At 31.6% G+C, this 13,647-nt stretch overlaps 1 long non-coding RNA gene across 1 annotated transcript; it reads left to right on the plus strand.

The window, feature by feature from the left end:
* The first annotated feature begins 10,475 nt into the window (after window positions 1-10,475).
* On the plus strand, window positions 10,476-12,438 carry LOC134719042 (uncharacterized). Its single transcript, XR_010107487.1, has 2 exons — window positions 10,476-11,046; window positions 11,101-12,438. It is a non-coding gene; the product is annotated as an uncharacterized LOC134719042 (long non-coding RNA).
* Window positions 12,439-13,647: the final 1,209 nt, after the last annotated feature.

A 13,647-nucleotide genomic window follows, 5' to 3' on the forward strand; every position in this document is an offset into this window, starting at 1 on the left:
TCATCTGCATTAAATCAGTCCAATGCAGTTTCAGCCATCCCCATTATCACATGTTTCCCACAGCTTCTTATATCAGGATAATTCATATACTCTCTTAACTTCCCATTCATGAAGGTCATTTTCTTCTTTCTCAGTCCATACTCCTTACTAATTTCATCTTTTGAATATAGTTTTATTTTCTTTGCTGCAATAATCTTTTCTCTGTTGAGTGGCGACGACAGTAATTCTGACATGTACTATTATCCATTTTAATGATACTAATTTCACATATAAATCTCACAAGAACCGTATATCCATTAAACAATCATTTTGACGGTATATTTGTATTGATAGTTCATAGCTTTAACCACCTCTGTCTCATCCTGTCCAATAGCAGTTATTCCATTTTCTGAAAAAGGCTTTCAATTAAAATTTTCATTGACGAATGAATATGTTGTTTATGTGTTTATAAATCCGTTTTTGGGGAATCTTTTCTAATTTATGTGATGTATTATTTAGCTGTTCAGAATGTAAATGTAAAGTTATTATCATTGGCTGATGCAGAACTTTTTAAAAGGGGGAGGGAGGCTCATTCCAGTGATTTTCTATATAACCAACCATTTAAAATCATTTGTTATGTGCAGATCCATTTTTATAATCAACACGTGACGGTAAAACGCAAAAATGCCCATATGCATAATTAAATGTTAACCTACCCGGCAGGCATGCTCATATTTATGTGTAAAAAACTATATTAACCCTATGAAAACGTGGATTGTACAGAAATCTTTAAATATGTACAGGCTGTGTCTTAATTCCATTTACACGGTTTATATCAAAGGACCGTGAAGTACACATTCCTTGTAAAATTAACGAAAGTTGGTTAAACAAATTAATTACGTTCACAGGAGTGTGGCAGCGGAAATTCACGTTTCACTTTTTCATGTTTTATTGTATAAAATTGAGAATGGAAATGGGGAATGTGTCAAAGAGACAACAACCCGACCAAAATAAAAAAACACAACAGCAGAAGGTCACCAACAGGTCTCCAATGTAGCGAGAAATTCCCGCACCCGGAGGCGTCCCTCAGCTGGCCCCCAAACAAATATATACCAGTTCAGTGATAATGAACGCCATACTAATTTCCAAATTGTACACAAGAAACTAAAATTTAAATAATACAAGACTAACAAAGGCCAGAGGCTCCTGACTTGGGACAGGCGCAAAAATGCGGCGGGGTTAAACATGTTTGTGAGATCTCAACCCTCCCCCTATACCTCTAACCAGTGTAGAAAAGTAAAAGCATAACAATACGCACATTAAAATTCAGTTCAAGAGAAGTCCGAGTCTGATGTCAGAAGATGTAACCAAAGAAAATAAACAAAATGACAATAATACATAAATAACAACAGACTACTAGCAGTTAACTGACATGCCAGCTCCAGACTTCAATTAAACTGACTGAAAGATTATGATTTCATCATATGAACATCAGGCACAATCCTTCCCGTAAGGGGTTTAGTATCATACCATCATAATATATATGAGAAGAACATAACCCGTGTCATGCCAACAACTGTTTTTAGAATAAATGTGTTTAGTTCCGACGCAAAGACCTTATCAGTGACTCAATATTAACGCCAAAATATGCAATCTTTAATGACTTGACAACAGTATCGTAATTATATCCCTTCTTAATAAGTCTATTCAAAGGTTTTGTAAGTTTATGAGGTGAATACTGACACCTTTGTGCTTTATAAAGAATATTTCCATAAAAAATTGGATGTGAAATACCTGAACGTATAAAAAGTCTGCATGTTGAGCTATATTTACGAATGATGTCTTTATACCGATGATAAAATTTAGTAAATGTTTTGACTAGTTTGTGATATCGAAAACCCTGGTGTAATAATTTTTCAGTAATACATAAATTTCTCTCGTTAAAATCTAAAACATTGTTACATACACGAGCGATATATGTATATGTTTTAATAAAGATTCTTATTTTCATGATTTTTATAATAAAAGCTCATTTCTAAGTTAAAGATATCTGATTTCACATGGAAAAATATAGTTTCGTAACTTTTAATCTTCATAGCATTGTTTGGTAAAATTTCGTTAAATAAAAAAATTACAAGTCAATTATCAAATACTTTTTCACAAAAGATAGCAAATAAAGGATTACATATTTAGTACAATTTCCTTCTCAATAATTTAGTTAATCCGTCTCTTGGTGACATATGTGAATCACATGATTCACAGCGTTACCTTAAGTAACGTTGAGGTACCCACAGGATTATTTGTTTTTCCTTTGTTAATCATAAGAAATTCCCATAATTAACCTCGCCTGGAAACCAAGCTTGATATCTGGACAAGCGTTTCTGGTCACTTGCATTCGTGACCAGCAAACAATAAACATCTATTTGTATACAAGCTTGTTCTTATTCAGTATTCTAAGTTGCAGTTCCAGCACAAGTTAACATATTACATGAACAAACATCTGCAAGTCCAGTAAATCTGTATTACCCTACCCAAACAAAGTTCACAAATTGGTGGAGCGTCAAAAGGTAACGGTACCTATGCCAAAACCCAAACAAGAACAGAAAGGAGCTACTCCATTGAATTCTACTGTACTTCCTGCAACAAGATCTTTCTCAAAACAGATTACACATGTTACAGAGGAAGAAACAATCCAAAGTCTCGCACGTCAGATAATTTTCAACAAGATATTGGTTTGATACTGTTAGATAACAACAGCGACTCAGCAACCGTTTCAAATAACACTGCAATCAGACATTGAAGATAACATTTCAGAAAATTCTAATAATTCAATTATTTCTTTCAACTTAGATTGAGACTCAGAAATGGCTTCAGGTCTCTCCTTGCAAAAATTCAGCGATGAAAGCTGTTATGTGCCAGCAATATGGTGGACTTTTTTCGAATCGTATAGAGCATTACACAATGTTGACAATAATAAAACATTGGGCGTTCTGCCTTAACAACTAACAGGGCATGCGTCTTCATGGTTTCATAACCTTGATGCAAACACTAAAGAGGATATTGGTTATTTAAAAGCAGCAATTTTAGCTCGATTTTCCAACACAAAAACTAACCAGCAAATCTATAAACTACAACAGACAATTACAGAAAGTAGTCAAGCGTATTTGGCTAGAGTTCAGCAATTAGCAATGGGAGCTGAAAATGTAAGAGAAGCGGTAATTGTTGACTTTCAATGGTTTACAACCCAACTTAAAACAAACCGTGATGCAAAAATCACCAAAGACATTTGAACAACTTTGAAACTCATTAGAAATAGCTACTAAAGTGACTGAATGTGCTAGTTCTAGCACACCATGTACCTCGCAAGATATAAATGCTATGTTTTCCTCTTTTTTTTTTAGAAACAATGAAATCTGCCGTAAAAGGTGTAATACCACCAAATCATGGTACGTCACATCCGGTTGCATACGAAAGTAGGTCTAAAAAAATTTCCCTTTAATTTGACCGTTGTAGGTAATTAATCCTACATTTTATTGCAGTTAAACTATTTCTGAGTCATAAACATATGTCTTGGGTATTTCAAATCACCATTATTTTTTATTTGTAATTTCTATAGAAAATTTCGTAATCTTGAGGTTACATGGTGACTAAACCTTGTACACATATAGAATAAGGGGAGAAATTTGATTGGTTAACTTCCAATGATGGTTATTTTCTTATATGCAATGAAATGTTATGTGAAACTTTTTCTATAGAATTGGTCAGGATAACACTTTACTCATGCCAAGTATTTCTTTATTTGAAACAAAGATAAATTCTGTACAATTTTTTGAAAAGTGCAAATTTAACAAAGACTAATAGCGGAAAATCAATGGTGGTATTACACCTAAAACAGGAAGTGTCTGAAGTGATGGCTGTAACACCGCGTTCTATGCTAACCCATAATTTTCAAGAAAGACAAGAAAAAAGGCAATACAGACAAGACTATGCGTGCTTTGGTTGTGGTAAGTCTTGCACTTATAGGAGATTATGTCCTGCTTTTAATGTGAAGTGTTATCAACGTGTTAAACGGTATGAAACTGTATGACAATACGAACAAAAATGAAGCTGCACATAGGGCCATCAGTGCAAATTTGCCTAAAAATGTGTACTTTAGCAGAAACATGAAAGGTCGAATTGCTGCTTATGTCTGCCGTAGTAACAATTCCCCCGGCACATCAACAAAAATGAAGTAACACAGACTGGGTATTGAACATAAGTAACTTGAAGTTCTTGGATTGAATGAAGGTAAATTGAGGTAAACTGTTTAAAGAAATAAATTTTGGTATTTGATATAAAACTAAGTGAATCTTTCATGTAACTGTAGAAAATAAATAACTCTTCTATAAAGCTTTTTTCCTATATAAAGATAATTAGAAAGTCTATAATGTTATGTTGCTAAGTATTTGATGTTAAATTCTTCCTATTGGACACTGCGCGTTATAAGTAAGGTTTGACAGCTTAGACTCTTAGATTGATTGATTGTTGGTTGCTTAACGTCCAGTGGCAAATATTTCATGCATATTCAGGACGAGAACAAGTTCATAATAAATACAATAGGAAGGTTGATACAATATAGGCCATCAGGGATGATGGTCGGAGAAATAAAGACTGCCACCAGAAAAGGAGGGTATATTGGATAGAGACAGACATTTTGCCTTGCAACAGGCCACCTACGGACTCCTCAAGAGTGCAAGGGTTCTTAACGTGCAAAGAGCGTGGCATCGGATTTTACTCCCCCTTTGACCGGACGTGACCGCGAACTTAATACATCCCGCACAGCCAAAGCGTTTTACATATTTCATGATGGAGATTACTACTGGTACTTGTCTTCAATGTACCCTTATTTAGATGCCACTATGTCCTGCATACTGGGAAATTAATATACCCCACTTTAGAATCACTAGACATATGAATTTCAAGCAAAGGTCAAAATCTAGAACGTCCAATTAATCTATGACCTTGACCTCCATTTCAAGGTCATAAACCAAGGATCCCAAATTAAAAGACCCTAGGTCTGTATTATGTAGGGTTCATGAGTAATATCACTTTACGCATAATTCTAAATATAACAGGGGCAAAAATCCCATTTATTCTCTTCGCACCCTTCCAATCAAAATTTATAAGTTACGACATGTCGCAACTAACAATTTAGTAAAAATAATTTGTTGAAATCTTATAAGGTTAATAAAAAAGAGTGAAAATAAGCCAAAATTTAGAATTTGACCTTTGACCTTGACCTAATTTTCATTTTTTGGACCAAGGATCTTAAATCAAAAGACCCTAAGCCATTACTTTATAATGATAATGAGTTATATTACCATACAACTAATATAAGATATAAAAGGGGGAAAAGTCGCATCAAATGTTTACGTACCCTTTAAACTAAAATTTACGTGTTAACACACATTTTGTGAAAATATTTAGTCGATATCTTATTGGATTTCTGAAAATAAGAGATAACAAGCCAAAATCATATTTTTGAACATGACCTTGACCTTTGACCTTGACCTCAAATCAAAAGACCCTAGGCCTCTATCACTAATTGTTTTCCAGTAACAAATTTATTTCATTTATTTCATTACAAAAGGGGAAATAACTCTCATATGGAGTCTTCGTAAAGTTTCGGTGAAAATAAAACGTAACATCCTGGAATATAAGGAGCAATTTGGAAAAATAAATTTGTCCCTTTCTTTTAAGGTTGCGGAGGAGATCTGATAACAAGAAAAACAGTGTTTGGGGAGATAACTCTTAAAAGTGTTCGGTTAAACAGGGTCAGTTTCAAAAGCGTATAGACTGAATGATATCATATACAAAAAAAACTATGCGACATATTTTGAAACATTTTTACACCGCAAGAAAGAAATAAGGCGGAAGAAAAAAAAAGAATCAGAACAAATTCAATAGGTCTTTCCACAAGAAAGGTGGACAGACCTAATTACACGAAGGATTTACTCTAATCAAACAAACATATTCTAAATTCATCCCGAACTAACTAGTTGGATCCGTAACAAATCTTGTATTAGGTACTAGTATATACATAGTATTCTTTTTGTTTGCTCTTTGCATGCTAAATTTACAAATACAATTATGATCATTTATTAATCCAAATATGTATGTATTTTTTTCTATAGATGTTCAAGCCAGGGAAAATGTTATAGAGAACATATTAGATGCAAGGAAATTTGTGTTAAGCCAGGAGCTAAATTGGAAGAACAGGCAAATATTGCATACCAAAGACTTCATGCAGTTCAAAAACCCAAAATAGTATATATAATGGCCGGGATACCAGATATTTGCACCACAAACTAAAGCCTTAGCATATGTAGAAAGTTTTACAATTTAGATGACAGAGATCAATTATTAACTATGCAAAATATTTTAATTCAAACAAGAACAAAATAAGAATCTAGCAATTGTAAGGTTCTTTTTGTAACTATAACCACCATGAGCTTTCATGACAGGAATATACATAGACCAAATTGTCACAAAACTTCAAAATTAATATATTTAAATCAATATGTTGGCATGCAAAATCAACTTAATTTAGTTCTGCATCAGCTGAACAAATTTATAACCGCTTCAAATGAAGATAATAATGTAGTAAGGCCATTTCTTCATACATCTGTGCATAAATTTAGGAGAGAAAGAATTTTTATAGCTATTCAAAATTGGTTGATGGTGTTCATCAATCTGCAGCCTTAGCAGAAAAATAGCGAAAATATTTAAAAAGAATTGATTGTGAAGATTAATGAACGAATTTTATTTGAATGAACAAAATTATAGTGGAAGCATCTATAGAACAAACATTGTATACATTTTTTGAACTAAATAATATGTATTTTTAAACACTAGATGTCAAATACTTTTAGCTAATAAAGACTTTTATAAAGTAAATAGACAAAACCTAGAAAAAAATTTCAGTTGTATTTGGGAAGTATTTTAATTTAAAAGGAACAAAGGAATTATTCATCTTTGTTCACAGGTAAAAGTTAGATAATCTGTTTACCATGGACGCTAAGAATTAAGATGAAATGATAAACCAAAGCCTACATGGTCACCAGGTAATTGATGCCAAATGCAATTAATTATGGGAAGTCGTTTTAATTACTATTTGGTATTTGATTGGAAAAAATAGAAGAAGTTCTTCAATCCAAAGGTCATGTGACTAAAATTGCGAATATCCAAAATTGTGTTTTAGCGTCACTTGATCTTTGGAACCTGACAATAACATCTTTCCTTACAAAATTTCTGTTTATTTTAGTAACTTACAATATAAAACCGAAAAAAAACATCAGCATAAGACCATGAAGAATTTTTTTTTTTGCAGTCGTGATTTTTACGCAGTATTAACGAAATACTTCGACATCACACACCGCTTGAAGTTGAATAGATGATGAAGATTTACGAAAGAATAGATTGATTGATTGATTGTTGGTTGCTTAACGTCCAGTGGCAAATATTTCATGCATATTCAGGACGAGAACAAGTTAACAATAATTACAATAGGTAGGTAGTTGTAATAGAGGCCAGCAAGGATGATGGTCGGGGGAATTTGGACTGCCACTGGAAAATGAGGGTATATTGGATAGGGACAGAAATTTTGCCTTGCAACAGGCCACCTACGGACCCCTCAAAGAGTTGTCGCAATGGTTCTTAACGTGCAAAGAGCGTGGCACTCTCTTTACACGAGGCATCGGATTTAACGTCCCCCTTCTGACCGGACGTGACTGTGAACTTGATTCATCCCGCACAGCCAAACGGACGCCCCACTTCGGCAAGCGTTTTACTGCCGGTCGGGAGAAGACCAAGTGACCATATTTCTATACCCCAGTCACCCTTGGGGGTGAAAGAATAGATGAAGATATACACAATTGTGTAAGGCCCTTTAAAGGGCAAGCAAATTAATTAAAAAGGAATCTTTTAGTTTGTTCTTGTTTTATTAGTCGGGGTTATTTTTTGGTTAACACTACTTTATCAAATACCGATGGATATGTACGTACTACATCTACGTTCAAATCGCATGTGGTATGAACGTGTATACTTGTTAATCATTGGTATAATGACTAACTGTATTTGTCACTGGACATTTAACATACGGTATGGATATCGATGATACGTATGTACTATATGTAATATTTGTCACAGTACATTTTAGTCACGTGAGGTGTGAAACTGTATTATAGTTACCAATGATTATGTATGAGATATTTGTCACTTTAGTTTAACAATCGTCGTCTGTTTGCCTTGTTTACCTTCGATGTTGTCAGTTTATGTATTCAATTTATGAGTTTGAATGTCATTCTGGTATCTTTCGTCCCTTTTTAAGTCTGTTGTCCATAAATCCTATTTAATACAAATTATGAATATAGAGATGATTCATAACTCTTTCGTGTTCGAGTAGCGAAATAGGAGAATGTATACATATCTTTGCAAGTAAAAAAAATAATATTGATTACATAATATCATGTTTGTGTGGAAAATACGTAGAATGACCAGTGGAAGAAGGATAATTTTCCAGTGTGCACATTAAATACTTAAACAATGCAAAATGGGAACAATGAATAATGGATTAGGTAATTGAGAGTGTGTACTAAGTATGTTTTACCACATCCATCCATCCGAAAAGTCAATTTTAAAAACATATCAACGCATGCACTACTAAGCACATGAATATTATTATATTAACGCATCCTCAATCGTATCTGTATAATGATGGAAAATTGTATGTTGGAAAAGGAAAATAAAATAAAGTAAACTTAGACAAATAAACTAATAAATAAATAAAATTGAATTAAATCGTATTGCTAAAGCTCCAAGGCAAAGTATGTGACGTAAGATTAAGTTATAAATAGTTTCGTCTTTTTTTAATAATATAGTTAATCTCATTTCTAGAGTTCTTTTGATCAAAGCTATTAATCTGACGTTGAGAAAGAAATTAAATAAACTGTCATCTTTTCAAAGAATAAAAATGTTTGTAATTTGCCGTAGGAAAATAACCCTTAAAGTGTTTCTATTGTCCACTTAATAATTCTGTAAAGTAAGTCAAGATTTTGATAATCCTTTAATTGCTTTTATGTAACTAAATAAAATATATATCTAAGAATTGAAGTATTTATTAAGTCTTATTTAAAGATTAAAGTTGATGAATAATATACTTTAATAAATTAATGGAATTCATTGATACCGGGATGTTACTTAGGTTATAGGTTTATATTTAGATTGTATCATTCAAGGGAGAGAACTCATATTTACTAAATTTAGAACATGCCGTCTTTAGTATTTGGAAACAAAGTTTTTAGGCTTAAATATTTATTGTTGTACTTAATAAGTTTTCTTAATAGTGACAACAGAGATGTGGGAAACTATGGAAAAGAGGTATTTCGTTTGTATCTTTTAAAGTAGAATATTAATTGTAAAAATTATATTTAACAAGAAAGGTTTTTGTACTGATGAATATGTATGTATTGCATTTTAGCAGGTCTCACACACAATATACTTTAATTGCTGTTTTATAGAATTAATGCGAAGTTAAACAATTTAAGGAGAGATAATATATTAGCAAATAAAACCTTTAAGCTAGATCCCCCCTATTTGAATAAATTATAGAAATACAGAGTATTTACAGAGTAATTGGCATATTATTATTATGATTGATTATTGTTTAATAAATTGTATGTATATATGAATCGATCTTTGGAGTTACAAAAATAAAGACTTATTTTAAGAAGAACTTCTGTTTATTTTAGAAAGCTGATAAACATCCCCCCAATCAGCATAATAGATTTATGGTGGAGGCGAGAGGATAAATTCCGGTACCTCAAGAAACTAAATGCAGCTAAACAGACCGCTAAACAGACCGACAAATTATCTATTAAGATCAGCAGGGTCAACAGAGTTCACTAATACAACATTGGAACCAATCCGAGAAGAAACCATACATCAAGAAGTTCCTATAGAAATCCATCAAGAAGATCAACAAGTCATGAATAACCCAGCAGAAGTTAACAATCAGGTAAACTTATCATCAGTAAACGTACAACCTAACAGATATAATGGATGTACCAAACCAGACATTTGGCTTAAACAATTTAATAGGATATAAATCTATAACATAAAAAGAGAATAGTTGACCAATAAAAAGTAACTTTATAAAATTCAAAATTGACGCTTAAATTTCATAGGTGAATAAAATAATTCCAATCAGCACGTGATGTTGGGGTTAAAAAAGGAAGACCGCAACTTCCCAACATCACATATCACACTTAAATGTAGATAGCTGTTTGGAATAAATAATTGAAACATCATTGTATTTTATTCACCAGGTATGTAAATTGTTAAAGTATAAACTATTTTCAAATGAATTTTAAAGTAAGAATTTAGTTTCTGATTTAATAACTTAGTTTCGTATTCAAAACTTAACTTAAATTTATAAAAGATTTTCATTAACAGAAATAAGTTAAAACAAAGTTAACTATTTGATCACAGATCACATATCACACTTAAATGTAGATAGCTGTTTGGAATAAATAATTGAAACATCATTGTATTTTATTCACCAGCGCCAGGCCTCGAAAGGAGAAAGTGTCCGAGATGAGGGACACGACAGCAGAAGGTGTTACATAGACCTGAATATGAGCGAGCTAGTATTCCCCAGATTACAGAGCGAAGATATTGTCCGATGCTAATTTAGATTCCTTATCCGAGAATACGATATAAGCGAGAATAGTCCCCAGTAAATGATGCCAGTCCCCCGACATTTAAATTTTACTAACGTTTTCGAGGAAAAGGGGAGACAACCCGACAGTGCAGCGATTCTTCCCCCTTTTCCCGCATTACAGATGGTGGAGCAAGAGGAAAGATCCTTGGTACCTCAAAACTCAAAAACCGGCGTTTGGTGAACTAATATTTCAAAGAACCAGTCTAAAGTGCAACTTTACAAAAGAATTCGGACCTAAAATAGGTGTTATATACCGAAAAATTGGAAATTTCCTAAAGTTTGAACCTGGAACATTATACCTGTTGTATGTGATAAGCTTTTCGGAACCTATCGTTATTCGAATTTGCGGAGAAGACATGAAGAAAAATCGGAACAATACAGAAACTGAACTAAAACGAAATTATCGGACCATAGTGATTATGTTTTCAAAATATTGTGTGAATTGATAATGTATATATATGTGTAAATACTGTGTGAGTATTGGTATGTGTGATTTGTTAAAAAAAAGATTTGCTAAATTAAAAATAATTCAAATTCTTTAAAAAGAATAAGTAAGTTTAACTAATGGAAAATGATCATATAATATGTGAGTTAACGTAAAATAAGCGAAAACGGTTTTAAAAATAGGCTTATAACATATTCATAAAAAAAAGGTGAAGTCGAAATTCCTTTTACTTAATGGGCAAACGTTGATTTGCAAAATCCTTTGTATAATTGAGGACTGAACAGCGGTTAGAAAAACGCTATAAAAATAGTAATGATGAAAAATATAAGTAAATGAAAATAAATAAAATGAAAAAATGTGTTGGAAAACAATAAAGAAAACGAAGAAAACAAGGAAGGCAAATAATGTAAATGGTCGTTGAAAAATAATGAAGAACAAGATTCGTTCATGAAAATATGAAATAGAACATTAATGAATTTAAAATGTAATATTATTTGGAAGCTAAAGTTCAGGCGGTTAATATTCATTAAACTGTAAAGGATTAAAAGAAATGCCTCTGTTTAGATGATAACCATAAAATAATGCCTCAAATTTTAACTTACAAAAGATAAAAAGTACATAAATTTAACATCTGTATAGAAAAGTAAAATAAATGTGAAAGTTGGCATTGTGTGCTGCAACGATTATTTGAATTTTAAGTTAAAATTGATATGTAAATTTCCCTTCAAGAGGAATAAAGTTTGTTTGAGTCGTAAGAATTTGTGGGTATTCATAACACCCTTAAAATTAGTGCTATGTATGGATTCGCCATCCATATAAAAACGTGACCAAATCAAACATAAATAGTCTCTTAAAGATTAATTTTGATATAAATTGAAAAACTTACTAGGTAATCAAAATGTTGTAGAGTAATTATACACTTCGTTTAAAAACGTGTCTAAAATAAGAACTAAAGCAGTATAGTAGTATTTGAGAAAGAGTATTTAAGTCATGTACTTTGAGGGTATGACTCACGATAGAATTTGGAGTCGGAGCAAACTACCAAAGAAAACGGGCATACGCCGAAAAATGGGTATGACACCGAGGTAGATTTGGAGTTCGAGCAAACTATCAAGAATGTGGGCTTATCACCTAGTAATTTGATTAAATACATAGAGGATAAAAACTGCTTAAATATGAAAAATGAATAAAATGAACAAAGAACGAACGCCATTATGCCTTGTAAATAAATCAACACCGTTGAAAGAAACATAAATAGGACCATCATCAAAATGATAAGCTTTGAAAAATCTCGTCCTATGAATAGCGCTTTGAAATATAAGTATGTAAATCAACATTTACTTGAAACAATAAAATGGATAAAAAATTGATAATGCTAAATAAACTCATCAATAAAATTGCGGTAGCAATTTTTTTCGAAGAACAGGGATATATAATGATGGAAAATTGTATGTTGGAAAAGGAAAATAAAATAAAGTAAAATTAGACAAATAAACTAATAAATAAATAAAATTGAATTAAATCGTATTGCTAAAGCTCCAAGGCAAAGTATGTGACGTAAGATTAAGTTATAAATAGTTTCGTCTTTTTTTTAATAATATAGTTAATCTCATTTCTAGAGTTCTTTTGATCAAAGCTATTAATCTGACGTTGAGAAATAAATTAAATAAACTGTCATCTTTTAAAAGAATAAAAATGTTTGTAATTTGCCATAGGAAAATAACCCTTAAAGAGTTTCTATTATCCACTTAATAATTCTGTAAAGTAAGTCAAGATTTTGAAAATCCTTTAATTGCTTTTATGTAACTAAATAAAATATATATCTAAGAATTGAAGTATTTATAAAGTCTTATTTAAAGATTAAAGTTGATGAATAATATACTTTAATAAATTAATGGAATTCATTGATACCGGGATGTTACTTAGGTTATAGGTTTATATTTAGATTGTATCATTCAAGGGAGAGAACTCATATTTACTAAATTTAGAACATGCCGTCTTTAGTATTTGGAAACAAAGTTTTTAGGCTTAAATATTTATTGTTGTACTTAATAAGTTTTCTTAATAGTGACAACAGAGATGTGGGAAACTATGGAAAAGAGGTATTTCGTTTGTATCTTTTAAAGTAGAATATTAATTGTAAAAATTATATTTAACAAGAAAGGTTTTTGTACTGATGAATATGTATGTATTGCATTTTAGCAGGTCTCAGACACAATATACTTTAATTGCTGTTTTATAGAATTAATTCGAAGTTAAACAATTTAAGGAAAGATAATATATTAGCAAATAAAACCTTTGAGCTAGATCCCCCTATTTGAATAGATTATAGAAATACAGAGTTAGTCCCCCTGAATAGTTATTTTTATTTAAATGTCTAATTTGTGTGAGACTGCAATAATATTATGATTGGCATATTATTATGATTGATTATTGTTTAATAAATAGTATGTATATATGATTC

This window comes from Mytilus trossulus, chromosome 5 (genome assembly GCF_036588685.1).
Source record: "Mytilus trossulus isolate FHL-02 chromosome 5, PNRI_Mtr1.1.1.hap1, whole genome shotgun sequence".
Lineage (NCBI taxonomy): Eukaryota > Metazoa > Mollusca > Bivalvia > Mytilida > Mytilidae > Mytilus > Mytilus trossulus.